This window comes from Rhinoderma darwinii, chromosome 10, assembly GCF_050947455.1.
Source record: "Rhinoderma darwinii isolate aRhiDar2 chromosome 10, aRhiDar2.hap1, whole genome shotgun sequence".
Lineage (NCBI taxonomy): Eukaryota > Metazoa > Chordata > Amphibia > Anura > Rhinodermatidae > Rhinoderma > Rhinoderma darwinii.
The window spans coordinates 97,559,494-97,570,603 of NC_134696.1; positions in this window are offsets into that span (position 1 = coordinate 97,559,494).

Sequence of the window (11,110 nt, forward strand, 5' to 3'; positions counted from 1 at the left end):
AATTGAATTACTGAAATTAATTAACTTTTTGATGATATTCTAACTCATTGAGAAGGACTAGTATATATATATATATATATATATATATATATATATATATATATATATATGCATCTTTGTTTGGTAATGGCTTCAAGAATTTATTGTGAATGCCATAGATGTGAATGCTGGAAATGTTAGGAATTTAAGTTTTCGGTTTTGTGCTAATTGATTGTCTGCCTTATCCAAAACTTGAGCTTTTATGCATTTTTATTAAAAATGACACTTTGACACATAATTGTATGAAGACGCCTTTTTCTGTATAAAGTGATGAGTGGCATGTTTACAATGTGTCACGGCACATAAAAAAACTTAACACCATCCTTATTTGGAACAGACCTGTGTACCGGGGCCTGATGTGATGGGGTCCTGTGTGGATCTAGGACGGGACCCTTTCTCTTCTAGGCTCGCTCACAATCGTTACGCCCTTGAATATATCACTTACACATTCGCAGTAAGCCTAATCTTAAAACACCAGAACCTATAGAAATGTTGTGGATTGTACTAGTTGTATGACTAATATTTTATTTCATAATTGTGATGTTTCCATATGACTAATACATATTTTTTCATATTGTGGGCATTTGTTTTTCATAAATGTTTTAATTCTTCAGTAAGAAGTGGCGGTGAACCAAGGATATTCAATATTCCTGTCACTGAATGTGGTAATTCCATCTCAGACATTTATAGCATGTCCTACCTTGTCTGTTTCTGTTACTCCTCTAAAAGTGAATAGAAAGAGCCTCCCACATGCACGGCTAACTCCCCATTCATTCTCCACTTGTGGATGTGCCATAAATCTTGGTGCAACAGGACACTGAAAAAAAAAGAGACCGCATGTAATAAAATACTTCCCCTGCGAAGACCGCATGTAATAGAACAATCCCCTGAGGAGACTGCATATAATAGAATACGCCCCTGAGACAGCATGTAATAGAATACACCAATGAAGAGATTGCATGTAATAGAATACTCCCCTAAGGAGATCGTACATAATAGAATACTCCCATGGGGAGACAGCATGTAATAGAATACTCCCCTGAGGAGATCACATGTAAAAGAATACTCCCCTGAGGAGATTGCATGTAATAGAATACTCCCCTGAGGAGATCACATGTAAAAGAATACTCCCCTGAGGAGATCACATGTAAAAGAATACTCCCCTGAGGAGATTGAATGTAAAAGAATACTCCCGTGAGGAGACCTATGTAATAGTATACTCCCCTGAGGGGACAGCATGTAAAAGAATACTCCCCTGAGGAGAACGCATGTAATAGAATACTGCCCTGAGGAGACCGCATGTAATAGTATACTCCCCTGAGGAGACTGCATGTAATAAATATATTCCCCTGAGGAGACGTCGTATAATAGAATACACCCTTAATAATAGACTGTAATATAACACAGATTGAGGTGTTCACTCAAACATTATTGTAACGCTGCCGGGTCTCGTACCTCAAAGAAAGTATTGTAATGAGAGGAGTCCTGTATGATACATTACAGATATAAAAAAATTGTAATATTAACATTATACACAACTGTTCCTTCCCTGGAAACCCATCCCATTTATAGTAGGTACTGAGAATGTCAAACATTGGTCAACACCCATTACCTGCCAAGCTCCTCATTGTACCTCCTGTTTGTTTTGTGTTCTGGACAGATACATAGACCTCTATATGTCAACTTTCACATCCATTGTGATCTCATGCATTGGAACTTAATACAGTATCTCAGAACTGGGGAATCTGTAATTCTGAGGATCTGTCTTTCTCATATGTATGGGCATTGTACAGGTAGGTCAAGATATCAAAATGAAATATAAAAACAAATGTTTCTTTTAGATGTCCTTTTCCTCCAGGGGAGCACACAGGGATATCAATAAAAGTTCATAGCCATACAGTTTACCACTTCCTATTCACTGCTGTCTCAAACAGAGGACAATAAAGTAGGCAAAATTTGCACGCAAAAAAAGTGCTGTAATTTAAGGCTGGTCCGTCGCCATTCATTGAGCTAGTGATGTTTGCATGGCATAAATAATATGAAGACTATCATCCTGCACATAAATTCAGAACGAATGTAAAAAATTAGACTAGGGCTGAACAGCCAAGAGAAGACAAGCTCCCGACGTCCTTCATATACAGGTAATATATGAGCCACCCAGATCACATTTTTTAATATTGGCTTTCCATTAAATTTATATACATACACTACCGGTCTAAAGTTTAAAGAACACCTTAATTTTTGCAGTTATTTTTTAATTTAAAACACGGATCTAGTACAGCAAATAACGTGAAATAGTTCAAAGGTTCAAAAGAAAGTTAAAAACATAAAAATAATATGAGTTTTTAACCTCAAACGCATCAATTTGAATTTCTGATTTTAACCAGACGGCTTTTTTCAGGGAAGACATCAAGGACAACTGTTCTGCAGCACAGAAAATAAACTATGGTTTGAGATGGAATGCAAACTATTCCTACAGGTGTCTCAACTTTTGGGGATTACTTTCAAACCCTCTGATTTTATATAACCAGTGTTGGAACAGACTGCATTACAACACCCTGTAGGGCGGGACTGGACCGTTTTGCTCTTCAGGACCGAGCACATTTATATCAAATGGCAAGAAAAAGGCAATTAACAAAAGAAGACAGACAATTCTAACCCTTAGGCCGGATTCACACGAGCGTTTCGCATCTCGGACTGGAAAAACTGACGTTTTTCACGTCCGAGGTGCATCCGTTCTCTGCGCTGCGGGACACAATGTCACGCATCCCCCATAGATTAAAGTCTATGGAGGAATGCATGAAGCGTGAAAAAGGAAATGTCCTATTTTCTCACGGACCCTTCACAACGTCCGTTGAATCTACGGCTGTGTGAACGGCCACATTGAATTACAAAGGTCTGTGGGACAGATGTTAATTCAATGGCCGTCACAGGGATGTTTAACACGCTCGTGTAAATAAGGCCTTAGAAGTGTAGGTCTGTCATACAGAGAAATTGCCAAGAAAGCCAAGGTGGCAATCAATACAGATTCCTATACCATAAAAAGGCACTTGGAAACTGCTGGAAGCTCAGACTGTAAGAGTTCTGGCAGACCAAAGGCCACTACAAAATCAGATGACAAGGTTTTGAGAGTCAACAATTTGCGTGATCGGCTCCCCACAGCACAAAATCTTCAAGTACAGCTTAATGCAACAAATTATAAACAAGTTTCCATTTCAGCTGTGAAGAGAAGACTTCTATCTGCAGGTTTGACAAGTCGAGTATCTGTAAGAAAGCCACTACCAAGATTGAAAAATAAAAATAAAGACTTGCCTGGGCCAAGCAGCACCTCTATTGGACTACTGGAGAGTGGAAGGAGGTCTTATGGACTGATGAATCAAAAGTTGACATCTTTGGTACATCACACAGGGTTTTTGTACCTAGTCGAATACGTGAAAGGATGCTCCCTCAGTGTGTGACACCAACTGTCAAACATGGAGGAGGAAGCGTGATAGTCTAGGGCTCTTTTGCTGGACCTAGAGTTGGCAACTTGCACAGGGTTACTGGCACTTTGGACAAAATGGGCTACCACAGCATTTTGATGTGCCATGCAAAACCCTCTGATGTACGCCTACTTGGTAAAGGGTTTATATTACAGCAAGACAATGATCCAAAACATACTTCTAGGTTATGTCAGAACTACCTAAGAGGACAAGAAGAAGACGGTAGGCTTCAAAGAATGGAATGGCCGGCACAGTCTCCAGACTTAAACCCCATTGAGCTTGTTCGGGATGAAATGGACAGAAGGGTGAAAGCAAAGCAACCTACAAGTGCAGCACATTCGTGGGAACTTCTGCAACAATGTTGGGAAGAAATTTCTGAACAATATCTGAATGCAATTGTAGAAAGAACGCCTCGATTGTGTAAAGCTGTAATATCAGCTGAGGTGGCTACTTTGAAGAATCAAAAATCTAGATTTAATTTGTTGAAACAAATATAATCCATTATTGTTATTCATCTCAACTTAAAGCCATCCTGTACATCTGTATGATTCCAGTATATATATATATACACAACGAAGAAAAACAGCAGCACTCACTTTAGGAAGGAATTGTATATATATCTGGGTGCCCAGCAAGTAGTCCCGATCCTTGGACTAAGTACAGATATAAATAAAGAAAGTCTTCGAGCACTCCTTTGGATATATGGATATATGGATATATGTATATACATATATTGTAGTAGTTTGGGGAATGTTGTTAGACAAAGAGATACTCTCAGCGCAGTATTGTTGTTAAACAGGACTTAGAAGCTTTATTTCTCTTTCACGCAGGTAGCTTGTGGCATCTGCATACACAAAGTTTAGAACAGAAAAAAAACGTTTCAAGTAACAAAAGTCCAAGTATAAAGTGTTTCTCTCTGAGATCATTGACAGCCATCATGTCAGCCACAGGTAATGGAGACTATTCGATGTCCATTAATTAACATGTGCAAAGAGCCACTTATATATCATTGTATAGATTGTATTGATTGAGGATTGTGCTAAGGGGAATTGGGACCGAGGTATATTATATGTTCTCTTTATATCTCTGTTTTACCTGTTGTATACTATACATCATTATACCTATATGGCTATGGTGGAATTGTTTGATGGTGCCAGAGTTACTGTTTTAAGTATGTTATAAAATTTGTATGTATATTTGTTAGAGTTCTGGGGGGTATCCATATTTATAGAGTAATAAAATAATTATTTCTGGACAAACACATGTCTAAGATTTATTTGTCGCATGGTACGTGCAATTGAGACATATATAGGTTTTCTGAATTTGGATTATGTCTTGTGCTTATATTTATGCCCAAAGAGCATTAAAGGTGTTGACGTAGAGTAATTAGAAGCTCTGTATGAGAGAAAATGGAGCTCCAACTGCTATAAAAATATTCTAAAGAAATACTTTAGCACAGAATTTTAGTTATATTTAGATTATTTTTTTTACAAATTAGACATTTTTTAATAGTGAACATTTACGTTAAATATACCTGATTAGGACATCATTTGAATGAGCACTAGGAGTGTTGTACAATGAGTACAATAGGGGACATTTATATTAAAGGGATTGTCGCATTAGGACAACCATTAGGACAACCTCCAGTCCATATACTCGATTAGGACATCATTTGAATGAGCACTAGGAGTGTTGTACAATGAAGATGGACTCACAAAGTTCCTCTTTTCCTGACTGGTTAATTATGGCCATAATTTGCATAACATGACTAATGCCCAAACAAAGCATCCCAAAAAATAATTTACACCGGAACATTTAGGAGGACACCAGCTCTCAACTCTCTCAATCCACGGTTAATGTATAATATTATCTACTGCAGTCAGTGTATTATATCTGGTGTCTAATCTCATCTTTATATCTTCTTACTACTTTACTTTTACTTCGGACACAAAAGCTTTTGCTTCGCTCTATAAAGAGGAAACCTGTTTCTAAGGTAAGCGCTGAAAGACAGTGTTTATATTATTATTATTATTATTATTATTATTATTAGTATTGTTATTTATTTTTATTTTTGTGATTATTATTTTCTTTGTTGTTACTTTTATTATTATTATTTCTATTATTATTGTTATTATTTCTATTATAATGTTTATTGTTATTATTATTGTCTTTGTTGTTCTTGTTGTCTTTATTATTATTATTATTATTATTATTATTATTATTGTTGTTGTTCTTGTTGTATTATTATTATTCCAAATTATAAAATAAACACCATACAAAAATTTATAGAAAGATTAGAAATTACCAAGGAGTTCAATAAATATAAAAAAGTGTAAGACTATATCTATTATATCTACTTCATAATGAGTTCAGCTATGAAGCAGCACAGAGTCCGGTTATGGGATGGTTTCATGTCCGTCTTGTATCCGACATCGGATTTCCTCAATCCTTACAGTAGTTCGCAGATGACAGCACACATCTCCACTATGTTCCAAAGTTATTTATTGATCAAACATCCATAGCAAAAAGTCCAATGATTAGATCCATCAACATAACAGGGATGACTCTAAACGTGCACTTTTTTTTTAAGGGTTATTGACCTTAACGTGATCTTGCATCCAGCAGAGGCAACTTCAATCCCCTGTAAACATGTATGTTTGGCTGAATTGTAAGAGGGAGAAAAGCAGCTACCATACCACACTAGTGCCGCTTGTCTATGTGAATACCAAGGATCAGACAGGTCAAAATACAGATGGTTGGATTCCTCCAATATATCTAATTTTGGTATAGATGGACTGTCCCCATAGATATTATATTGTTGGCAGATCCCTTAACCAATTAACGACCGTATAGCATGTTGTTAGAGTATCCACTGGATTAAGCTCTTGAGTGCTGTCGCCGATTTCTTTTGGGCAGTATATAATTTTTGCTCAACACATTTCGGCAGACACAACTTTTAAATTTTTTCATTGGTGTGTCCGGACACAGCCTTGTTTTATGTGGAAGAAATTGTAGTTTGTTTTTTTAGTAACTATTTGGAGGTATAGATACATAAGTAATAAAAAAATTTTTTTTTATTGCGGGGTATAATTTTTTTATACTGATCACGGTTCATACTAAATAATCTGTTAAATAAATTTTTCTGGTTATCAGTTATGAGGATTGATCAGCTTTCCCGGTTTGACTCATGACAACCCTGACAGCTAATTTTGCCAGGTAAAACAGCAGCCAGCCAGACATTTCCCCTGCCTACACAGCCTGGAAAATGTAATATTATGTAGTGGCCATTAAGATAAATGGTCATCTATATAATTAGTTGACAGCTCAAGTCTGCCAAAATAGTACCTGTTCTTACATAGCTGCTTCAAATTCAGGCTCATAGAGGGGAACCTCTATGGGGGACCCTGGTCTATCACATATACTCATAATAGGGACATGAATAGGGGTTGTCTTCTGAGACAACCCCTTCAAATAATAACTACACCGGTAATTGTTAACGCTATTACAAATATATAATGGGGGCCAACATTTTTAAACTCAAATGTGAAATTTGTCAGGGTCTGTAGAGGTTGCGTTTGTTCTGCCTATGGCTCTGTAGTAAGAGCAGTAGGGACTTCCGGTCCAGCCGTACGGGCTCCGTGCACACAGTTCTGCAATGTCAGATATTTGTGTAGGAATACAGGTGTCCTGTACCAACGAGTCAGTAATTTAAATGAGCTCTCTTGAATCTTCACACATTGGGAAAAGCTTGAGAGTTAGACAAAATGGTATGTATTTCCTATTCTGTGAAATGTCTGTCAAGTTCCTGCTCCCATTCTCGCACATAGCGCAGCTTCGAGGTATAGCCATGTAAGAGCAATAACAGTGAAACATTGGATGTAGATTTAGCCCTTGGTGCAGTGTTTGTAAGGAGTTTTTCAACCCACTTCAAATTACTAAGTGGGTGAGATATTTGATGTAGGAACCGTCTACAGGTCTGCCTGAAAGTCAATCGGTGTAGAAAGTTAGTTCCACAGTATCATGTTGCGATAACAAAGTGATGATATACTGTATAAATTTGGCTCTCGAGAGCAAATAGTTGTTATAGGTGAGCTAAAAAGGTCTAGCCCAAGGTTCAACAGTATCAACTATGTGTTTATTCAGCCAAGAGTGAATAACTCCTATCGCATCATAGGTGACGGCGAAGTCATCTGATGCAAGGAATACAATAAGGTCCTGATTAACTCTGCCCATAGTAATAGTGCTGGGAACATCTAGGTTCCAAGGTGTAATTCTTAAAATCTATAAAAAAAAATGTGGCTCGTGAGCCTAGAAGAGTCCGTTCAATTTCTACGTGAATGGGGACAGAAGACGGCGTGACCAAGTCTAGCCATCGGGAAATAATAATATTTATTCTTGTTTTCATTTCAGGAGCCTAGACATGGATGGGATTAAAGCTTCTTCTTCTTCTTCTTCTTCTTCTTCTTCTTCTGTCTATTATTATGATTATTATTATTATTATTATTATTATGACTACTATAATTCTGGGTAAGTTGATTATCGGTAAGTTGAAAAGTTTTTTTTTTTTTTTATTACATCAATGTTATTTGTTATTTTGACCCCTTAATGACCAGGCTTATTTTGGGTTTATGGACCAGGCAAATTTTTTCAAATCTGACATGTGTCACTTTAAGTGGTAATCAATTTGAAATGTTTTTTATTTTTTCAAGCGATTCTCAAATCGTTTTCTTGTGACACATTGTACTTTAAGTTAGTGGTAAAATTTGGTTAATACATTCAGTTTTTATTTGTGAAAAATACCAAAACTGAGAAAATTAGCAACAATTAGCATTTTGTAGATTTTTATAAATTTAAATGTATTTGCTTGTAAGACAGATAGTAATACCACACAAAATAGTTCAACATTTCCCATATGTCTACTTTATGTTGGCATCGTTTTTTGAACATCCTTTTATTTTTCTAGGACGTTACAAGGCTTATAAGTTTAGCAGCAATTTCTCATATTTTAATGAAAATTTCAAAAGCCTTTTTTTTTAGTGACTAGTTCTGTTCTGAAGTGGCTTTGAGGGCCTTATATATTAGAAAACCCCAATAAGTCACCCTATTATAAAGACTGCCCCCCTTAAGGCATTTTATGGTGTGTAGTGAGCATTTTGACCCGACAGGTGCTTTTTCATTAGAAATGATTGTGCAGTGGATGGTGCAAAGTGAAAGTTGCCATTTTCCACAGATATGCCAATTTAGTGCACAATATGCTGTGTCCAGTTTGGGCCACTTAAGACAAATACCTCATAAACGGTTAAGCGGGTTCCCCCGGGTACGTTATTAACATATATGTGAATGTAATCTGCTGTTTGGGCACGCTGCAGGGTTCAGAAGTGACGGAGCACCATTTGACTTTTGGAGCGCAGATTTTGCTTGGTAGTTGTTCTGTGTGGTTTCTATGTTTTGGGAGGGGTGATGACCAAAAAAATTTAGATTCTGGCATTGATTTTTTTTTTGTGGTGTTCACTGTGCGGGAAAAATAACATTACAGTTTTATAGTTTGAGTCGTTATTGATGCGGTGATACCAAATATGTGGACTTTTTTTTTTAACATTTTAATTTTTTTCCTATAACAAAAGCCTTTATTATAGGAAAAAAGGCAGTTTTTTTTTTTTAACTTTTATTTTTAGACTTTTGTTCACTTTTATTAACTTTTTTTTTTTGGCCCACTAGGGGATTTGAAGGCCTGCATGTAGTGGAATGGATTAGAGCTATTAGGCTCCACCTCTGGGTGGGGCATAATGAGCTTCCAGACCAGGAGGCCACTACTGACTGACCAATCACAGCGATCGATGGCGGCGGCGCCGCACCATGATTGGTCCCCCGCCCTATTATAGTGACTATCGGCTGTTTGTGACAGCCGATATCACTGTTCTGTCGCCATGACTTTTGACACGGTGATAGAACATTACCATGACATAATTGTACTTCATAGTGCCTTAAAGAGGCTCTGTCACCACATTATAAGTGCCCTATATTGTACATGATGTGATCGGCGCTGTAATGTAGATTATAGCAGTGTTTTTTTATTTAGAAAAACGATAATTTTTGACGGAGTTATAACCTATATTAGCTTTATGCTAATGAGTTTCTCAATGGACAACTGGGCGTGTTTTACTATATGACCAAGTGGGAGTTGTACAGAGGAGTGTATGACGCTGGCCAATCAGTGACCAATCAGCGTCATACACTTCTCTCCATTCATTTACTCTGCAGATAGCGATATAGCTATATCGCTATGTGCAGTCACATAAACACACTATAACTCTACTCATGTGTCATGACAATGAATATACATTACCTCCAGCCAGGATGTAATGTGTATTCATTCTCCTGACCACTTCTGCAGTAAATATTCTATGGGTTAATAGGATTACAGTGTTTACATGCCATAACTTTATTACTTTTTTGTCGATTTAGCGGTATGATGGTTTATTTTTTGCGGGACGAACTGTAGTTTTAATTGACGTTATTTTGGGGTACATGCAACTTTTTGATCACTTTTTATAAAAAAAACTTTTTTGGGGGGACACTAAAGTAACAGAAAAAAAAATTTGGGTTGGGTTTTATACTACGACGTTCACCGAGCGTTATATGGTGAAAGTTGTGACTTTTTTGAAGGCAGTGATACCAGTTATGAAAAAACTTTATTTTTTACCTTTAATTTAGGGGAAAAAAATGTGAATATTTATTTTAATTTTTTTACTTTTAATATATTTAAAAAAACTTTATTCAACTGTGTTCAACTTTTCTTACTACTGCCCCTAGGGAATTGTTGCATCGCTTACATGATATACTGCATTACTAATATGTTGCAGTATATTGTGATCACCTCACTCTAACGGCTTACATGCCACGGTCGCTATTGACCACAGCATCTAAGGCTATGTTCACACTCTAGACTAAAAACGGCTTTAAAATACGGAGCTGTTTTCAAGGGAAAACAGCCTCTGATTTAGAGCCGTTTTTTATGCATCAGGCGTTCGTTGATGCGTTTTTTTTTACGGCCGTTTTTGGAGCCATTTTTCTATTGACCCAATGAAAAATGGCTCCAAAAACGGCTCAAGAAGTGACATGCACTTCTTTTTTATGGGGCTCTTTTTACTCGCCGTTTTTAAAATGAAACACAGTTTTTTTCATTGGAATCAATGGGCAGATATTTGGAGGCGATTGGCCCCTGTATCTTCAGCCATTTCTTGGGCCGTTTACGGCCTGAAAAGTGGCTGAAAATAGGCCGTTTTAACATACCCTAAGGGTTTAAACTAGCTTATTTAAACCCGCTTCATACTCCCCCACCCGACTTCTGCCGTATATATATAGCGGATGTCAGCGAAAGGTTAATGCCCGGGCCCAAACCACTCTGTTCAGACCCTAGTTGATCCACTATAAATATTTGTAGTTCAAAATCTCACGCAATACTTTGATATCTCTTTCTTTTCTAATCTGTTTTCAGGGTAAACTCCTCTGTGAACAATAACGACACTTCGGACTTGTGGATAAGTTTCAAAAAATTTTCTGTTCCAACCTTTTTAATCACCTGGTAC